Here is a 7,560-nt window from a genome sequence, read left to right as displayed (position 1 = left end):
AGGAAGATGGGGATTTATTAGTCCTATGTACGGGATACACATAGTAGACAGGAAGTTGTTGCAGGAAGATGGTGCCGGAGGGGATTTATTAGTCCGATGTACGGGATACACATGGTAGACAGGAAGTTGTTGCAGGAAGATGGTGCCGGAGGGGATTTATTAGTCCGATGTACGGGATACACATGGTAGACAGGAAGTTGTTGCAGGAAGATGGGGATTTATTAGTCCGATGTACGGGATACACATGGTAGACAGGAAGTTGTTGCAGGAAGATGGCGCCGCAGGGGATGCATTAGTCCTATGGACGGGATACACATGGTAGACAGGAAGTTGTTGCAGGAAGATGGTGCCGGAGGGTATGTATTAGTCCTATGTAAGGGGAACACAGTACATATATTTATTTTGCTCCTCTGCACCCCATTATTTCTATCTCTACTTTGCACATTCTTCCATTGCAAATCTACCGAACTTTATTTGACTCTTTGCAAACTGGAAACCATTTATCCGGAGGCTGCATTCATTGTAGCTGGGGATTTTAACAAGGCTAATCTGAAAACAAGACTCCCTAAATTTTATCAGCATATCGATTGCGCAACCAGGGGTGGAAAGACCTTGGATCATTGTTACTCTAACTTCCGCGACGTATATAAGGCCCTGCCCCGCCCCCCTTTCGGAAAAGCTGACCACGACTCCATTTTGTTGATCCCTGCCTACAGACAGAAACTAAAACAAGAGGCTCCCACGCTGAGGTCTGTCCAACGCTGGTCCGACCAAGCTGACTCCACACTCCAAGACTGCTTCCATCACGTGGACTGGGACATGTTTCGTATTGCGTCAGACAACAACATTGACGAATACGCTGATTCGGTGTGCGAGTTCAGTAGAACGTGCGTTGAAGATGTCATTCCCATAGCAACGATTAAAACATTCCCTAACCAGAAACCGTGGATTGATGGCAGCATTCGCGTGAAACTGAAAGCGCGAACCACTGCTTTTAATCAGGGCAAGGTGTCTGGTAACATGACCGAATACAAACAGTGCAGCTATTCCCTCCGCAAGGCTATCAAACAAGCTAAGCGTCAGTACAGAGACAAAGTAGAATCTCAATTCAACGGCTCAGACACAAGAGGCATGTGGCAGGGTCTACAGTCAATCACGGACTACAGGAAGAAATCCAGCCCAGTCACGGACCAGGATGTCCTGATCCCAGGCTTGATTACCAACAACGACGAGACGGCCTACAGGGAGGAGGTGAGGGCCCTCGGAGTGTGGTGTCAGGAAAATAACCTCACACTCAACGTCAACAAAACTAAGGAGATGATTGTGGACTTCAGGAAACAGCAGAGGGAACACCCCCCTATCCACATCGATGGAACAGTAGTGGAGAGGGTAGCAAGTTTTAAGTTCCTCGGCATACACATCACAGACAAACTGAATTGGTCCACTCACACAGACAGCATTGTGAAGAAGGCGCAGCAGCGCCTCTTCAACCTCAGGAGGCTGAAGAAATTTGGCTTGTCACCAAAAGCACTCACAAACTTCTACAGATGCACAATCGAGAGCATCCTGGCGGGCTGTATCACCGCCTGGTACGGCAACTGCTCCGCCCTCAACCGTAAGGCTCTCCAGAGGGTAGTGAGGTCTGCACAACGCATCACCGGGGGCAAACTACCTGCCCTCCAGGTCACCTACACCACCCGATGTCACAGGAAGGCCATAAAGATCATCAAGGACATCAACCACCCGAGCCACTGCCTGTTCACCCCGCTATCATCCAGAAGGCGAGGTCAGTACAGGTGCATCAAAGCTGGGACCGAGAGACTGAAAAACAGCTTCTATCTCAAGGCCATCAGACTGTTAAACAGCCACCACTAACATTGAGTGGCTGCTGCCAACACACTGACACTTACTCAACTCCAGCCACTTTAATAATGGGAATTGATGGGAAATGATGTAAATATATCACTAGCCACTTTAAACAATGCTACCTTATATAATGTTACTTACCCTACATTATTCATCTCATATGCATACGTATATACTGTACTCTATATCATCGACTGTATCCTTATGTAATACATGTATCACTAGCCACTTTAACTATGCCACTTTGTTTACATACTCATCTCATATGTATATACTGTACTCGATACCATCTACTGTATCTTGCCTATGCTGCTCTGTACCATCACTCATTCATATATCCTTATGTACATATTCTTTATCCCCTTACACTGTGTACAAGACAGTAGTTTTGGAATTGTTAGTTAGATTACTTGTTGGTTATTACTGCATTGTCGAAACTAGAAGCACAAGCATTTCGCTACACTCGCATTAACATCTGCTAACCATGTGCATGTGACAAATAAAATTTGATTTGATTTGATTTGATTCCAGTGTTTTACTTGCTATATTGTATTTACCTTGCCACCATGGCCTTTTTTTGCCTTTACCTCCCTTCTCTCACCTCATTTGCTCACATCGTATATAGACTTGTTTATACTGTATTATTGACTGTATGTTTGTTTTACTCCATGTGTAACTCTGTGTCGTTGTATGTGTCGAACTGCTAGGCTTTATCTTGGCCAGGTTCGTGATTGTAAATGAGAACTTGTTCTCAACTTGCCTACCTGGTTAAATAAAGGTGAAATAAAAATACCCTGGATTCTTTATTTTTTTTAACCTTTATTTTACGAGGCAAGTCAGTTAAAAACAAATTCTTATTTTCAATGACGGTCTAGGAACAGTGGGTTAACTGGTCTAGGAACAGTGGGTTAACTGGTCTAGGAACAGTGGGTTAACTGGTCTAGGAACAGTGGGTTAACTGGTCTAGGAACAGTGTGTTAACTGCCTTGTTCAGGGGCAGAACGACAGGTAGGGTATTTGAGCTTGAACTTTCGGTTACTAGTCCAACGCTCTAACCACTAGTCTACCTGCTGGTTACTAGTCCAACACTCTAACCACTAGTCTACCTGCTGGTTACTAGTCCAACGCTCTAACCACTAGGCTACCTGCTGGTTACTAGTCCAACACTCTAACCACTAGACTACCTGCTGGTTACTAGTCCAACGCTCTAACCACTAGACTACCTGCTGGTTACTAGTCCAACACTCTAACCACTAGACTACCTGCTGGTTACTAGTCCAACGCTCTAACCACTAGGCTACCTGCTGGTTACTAGTCCAACACTCTAACCACTAGTCTACCTACTGGTTACTAGTCCAACACTCTAACCACTAGGCTACCTGCTGGTTACTAGTCCAACACTCTAACCACTAGTCTACCTGCTGGTTACTAGTCCAACACTCTAACCACTAGTCTACCTACTGGTTACTAGTCCAACACTCTAACCACTAGTCTACCTTCCGGTTACTAGTCCAACACTCTAACCACTAGTCTACCTGCTGGTTACTAGTCCAACACTCTAACCACTAGACTACCTGCTGGTTACTAGTCCAACACTCTAACCACTAGACTACCTGCTGGTTACTAGTCCAACACTCTAACCACTAGGGTACCTGCTGGTTACTAGTCCAACGCTCTAACCACTAGGCTACCTGCTGGTTACTGGTTCAACACTCTAACCACTAGGCTACCCTGCCGCCCATTGAATGAGTAGGCCTGTTCAAACTTCTGACTGGTACTGTATATCACGCTGTAAATGTGCTGTGATTGTCTGAAATTATACAAGTCCTCTGTTTGTACGGAAGTTAAGGGGGATACAGTCTGATGCATTAATATTGCAGTGATTTGACTGTTTTATGTAGAAATAGTGCGGTTATTGATCACATGTGCAAGACCTCACGTAATATGTTGGGGAATTGTTGATTTTGCCCCCCCCCCCCCCCCCCCCAAAAAAAAGATGAATCCTGAAGGGACAGCTGCACTGCTATGAGTATGTTAGTGGGAGGCTTATAATGGGTTATAATGGGTTATAATGGGTTATAATGGGTTATAATGGGTTATAATGGGTTATAATGGGTTATAATAGGTTATAATGGGTTATAATGGGTTATAATGGGTTATAATGGGTTATAAATGGGTTATAATGGGTTATAATGGGTTATAATGGGTTATAATGGGTTATAAATGGGATTATTGAGGACATGAAACCATTAAACAAAAAGAAAACATCCATTTAATGTTTTTTATATATAATGTATAATTATATAATGTATAATATGTATAATTATATAATGTATAATAGAATTATATATAATGTATAATGTATTCTTGTGCAATTTCTGTCTCAAAACTACACTGAGGATTGTCTGTCATTATTTGAGGCTGTCTGACTTTAGTTTATAAGCCTGAAGCCTGAACTTTCGGACCTAACTACATGCAGTAAACAGCCTACACACCAACATTTAACCAAAAAACATATTTTCTATATTTGATATTTTGATCGTCGACAGGGTTTATCTCAGCTATGGCCAGCGCCATTTTAAATCGCCATAGTAACGACTGAAGCCACTCGTCACTCGCGGGAATCAACAAATTGTTTGTGGTATTGAGTTTTCACCAGGAGAGTAAATTGCAGAGAGTGAGGTTAGGTGCGGACAAGGCAGATAACAGCAAGTAGTAATTCAAAACATGAACTGTATATCACCGCCAGGCTGTATGAATTGGGTAAGCTACCATCGGCTCTACGTGACAGCTCGCGCTAGCAGGATCTGCAGACAATCAGGAGTTTTCCCCGAATGGAAAGGAGTCATAAACCTACGTTGAAGTCCTCCTCTTGCGCCCTAAATTTTACATTTAGAATTTGATTTCATGAATCATGACCCAGTCTGCGATTCGAACTCCGGTGAATGTGTTACCATGGCGTCGAACAGCGCTGGTGATAAACATCGTTGTAGAATATACTGATTATATACTGATTATATATAAAGAGCACCTACCCACTGATATTAACCTTAAACAATTTATACATTTCACCAATTATTTAACTGGCAAATCGGCTGCTGACTGGGCGATTAACCTCTTCAGCCAGGAAGTCCTTCACAAGGTTTAGTGACACATCCAATATATACATCACCATCCAGACTGACAGGAACCTCTGACTGGGTGTAATACATCACCATCCAGACTGACAGGAACCTCTGACTGGGTGTAATACATCACCATCCAAACAGACAGACAGGAACCTCTGACTGGGTGTAATACATCACCATCCAGACAGACAGGAACCTCTGACTGGGTGTAATACATCACCATCCAGACTGACAGGGACCTCTGACTGGGTGTAATACATCACCATCCAGACAGACAGGAACCTCTGACTGGGTGTAATACATCACCACCCAGACAGACTGACAGGAACCTCTGACTGGGTGTAATACATCACCATCCAGACAGACAGGAACCTCTGACTGGGTGTAATACATCACCATCCAGACAGACTGACAGGAACCTCTGACTGGGTGTAATACATCACCATCCAGACAGACAGGAACCTCTGACTGGGTGTAATACAGTCACCAGACTGACAGGAACCTCTGACTGGGTGTAATACATCACCATCCAGACTGACAGGAACCTCTGACTGGGTGTAATACATCACCATCCAGACAGACAGGAACATCTGACTGGGTGTAATACATCACCATCCAGACAGACTGACAGGAACCTCTGACTGGGTGTAATACATCACCATCCAGACAGACAGGAACCTCTGACTGGGTGTAATACATCACCATCCAGACAGACAGGAACCTCTGACTGGGTGTAATACATCACCATCCAGACAGACAGGAACCTCTGACTGGGTGTAATACATCACCATCCAGACAGACAGACAGGAACCTCTGACTGGGTGTAATACAGTCACCATCCAGACAGAGAGACAGGAACCTCTGACTGGGTGTAATACAGTCACCATCCAGACAGACTGACAGGAACCTCTGACTGGGTGTAATACATCACCATCCAGACAGACAGGAACCTCTGACTTGGTGTAATACATCACCATCCAGACAGACTGACAGGAACCTCTGACTGGGTGTAATACATCACCATCCAGACAGACAGGAACCTCTGACTGGGTGTAATACAGTCACCAGACTGACAGGAACCTCTGACTGGGTGTAATACATCACCAGACTGACAGGAACCTCTGACTGGGTGTAATACATCACCATCCAGACAGACAGGAACCTCTGACTGGGTGTAATACATCACCATCCAGACAGACAGGAACCTCTGACTGGGTGTAATACATCACCATCCAGACAGACAAACAGGAACCTATGACTGGGTGTAATACATCACCATCCAGACAGACAGACACGAACCTCTGACTGGGTGTAATACATCACCATCCAGACAGACAGGAACCTCTGACTGGGTGTAATACATCACCATCCAGACAGACAGGAACCTCTGACTGGGTGTAATACATCACCATCCAGACAGACTGACAGGAACCTCTGACTGGGTGTAATACATCACCATCCAGACAGACAGGAACCTCTGACTGGGTGTAATACAGTCACCAGACTGACAGGAACCTCTGACTGGGTGTAATACAGTCACCAGACTGACAGGAACCTCTGACTGGGTGTAATACATCACCATCCAGACAGACAGGAACATCTGACTGGGTGTAATACATCACCATCCAGACAGACTGACAGGAACCTCTGACTGGGTGTAATACATCACCATCCAGACAGACAGGAACCTCTGACTGGGTGTAATACATCACCATCCAGACTGACAGGAACCTCTGACTGGGTGTAATACATCAACCTCCAGACAGACAGACAGGAACCTCTGACTGGGTGTAATACATCACCATCCAGACAGACAGGAACCTCTGACTGGGTGTAATACATCACCATCCAGACAGACAGACAGGAACCTCTGACTGGGTGTAATACAGTCACCATCCAGACAGAGAGACAGGAACCTCTGACTGGGTGTAATACAGTCACCATCCAGACAGACTGACAGGAACCTCTGACTGGGTGTAATACATCACCATCCAGACAGACAGGAACCTCTGACTTGGTGTAATACATCACCATCCAGACAGACTGACAGGAACCTCTGACTGGGTGTAATACATCACCATCCAGACAGACAGGAACCTCTGACTGGGTGTAATACAGTCACCAGACTGAAAGGAACCTCTGACTGGGTGTAATACATCACCAGACTGACAGGAACCTCTGACTGGGTGTAATACATCACCATCCAGACAGACAGGAACCTCTGACTGGGTGTAATACATCACCATCCAGACAGACAGGAACCTCTGACTGGGTGTAATACATCACCATCCAGACAGACAAACAGGAACCTCTGACTGGGTGTAATACATCACCATCCAGACAGACAGACACGAACCTCTGACTGGGTGTAATACATCACCATCCAGACAGACAGGAACCTCTGACTGGGTGTAATACATCACCATCCAGACAGACAGGAACCTCTGACTGGGTGTAATACATCACCATCCAGACAGACACGAACCTCTGACTGGGTGTAATACATCACCATCCAGACAGACAGGAACCTCTGACTGGGTGTAATACATCACCATCCAGACAGACT

Source organism: Oncorhynchus clarkii, chromosome 26, assembly GCF_045791955.1.
Source record: "Oncorhynchus clarkii lewisi isolate Uvic-CL-2024 chromosome 26, UVic_Ocla_1.0, whole genome shotgun sequence".
Lineage (NCBI taxonomy): Eukaryota > Metazoa > Chordata > Actinopteri > Salmoniformes > Salmonidae > Oncorhynchus > Oncorhynchus clarkii.
The sequence above is the reverse complement of the archived record's forward strand: the minus strand, read 5'-3'. Positions refer to the sequence as shown.